The sequence below is a fragment of the Pistacia vera genome, unplaced genomic scaffold (assembly GCF_008641045.1).
Source record: "Pistacia vera cultivar Batoury unplaced genomic scaffold, PisVer_v2 Contig815, whole genome shotgun sequence".
Taxonomy (NCBI): domain Eukaryota; kingdom Viridiplantae; phylum Streptophyta; class Magnoliopsida; order Sapindales; family Anacardiaceae; genus Pistacia; species Pistacia vera.
Genome location: NW_022196685.1, coordinates 154,781 through 155,600, shown reverse-complemented (window position 1 = coordinate 155,600; position 820 = coordinate 154,781). Strand labels below are relative to the sequence as shown.

Here is an 820-nt window from a genome sequence, read left to right as displayed (position 1 = left end):
CCAAATTCACACATTGCAAACTTCTTAGAGGTTTGAGATACCTTCAAGTCAAATGAAGTGTTAGATGACGCCATCAGATTAAGATTATTTTCTTTTTCATTAAGGGATAAAGCAAAGGGATGGTTAATGACACTACCAGCAGGAACAATCATAAGTTGGAATGAATTGGCGCAGAAGTTCTTGACTAAATACTTCCCTCCAGTGAAATCTGCAAAGATGAGAAATGATATCACATCGTTTCTACAGGAAGAGACTAAATCACTGTATGAAGCTTGGGAAAGATACAAGGAACTGCTGAGAAAGTGTCTACACCATGGTTTGCCAGTTTGGATGCTAATCCAAACGTTCTATAATGGGTTGATGGTTAATGTGCAAATGATGGTAGATGCAGCATCTGGAGGAACAATGCAAAACAAGACACCTGAGGAAGCTTATGAGTTGCTTGAAGTCCTGACAAGTAACAATTATCAGAGACCCAATGAGAGAATGCAGTCGAAGAAGTCTATGGGGATTCATGAAGTTGATGCTTACATGACCATTTCAGTCCAACTTACAGCACTTCGAAGCAACTAGGAGGTATGCAAGTGAATTCTATTCAAACACCTTAACTAACATGTGATTTTTGTGCAGGTAACCATGCGAGCAATGAATGTCAAGTGGGGAACACCTTTGCTTTAGTTTCATCATCATTAGAACAAGTCAACTATTTGGCAGGGAATCAGAGACAACAGAACAATCCTTTTTCCAACGCATACAATCTTGGTTGGAGAAATCATCCAAACTTGTCTTGGGGCAATCAGAATCAGTAGAATAACCAATG

General features: G+C 39.3%; 1 non-coding gene across 1 annotated transcript; it reads right to left on the bottom strand.

Moving 5' to 3' along the window:
* Positions 1-213: 213 nt before the first annotated feature.
* Positions 214-320, bottom strand: LOC116117507. Its single transcript, XR_004125974.1, has one exon. It is a non-coding gene; the product is annotated as a small nucleolar RNA R71 (small nucleolar RNA).
* Positions 321-820: the final 500 nt, after the last annotated feature.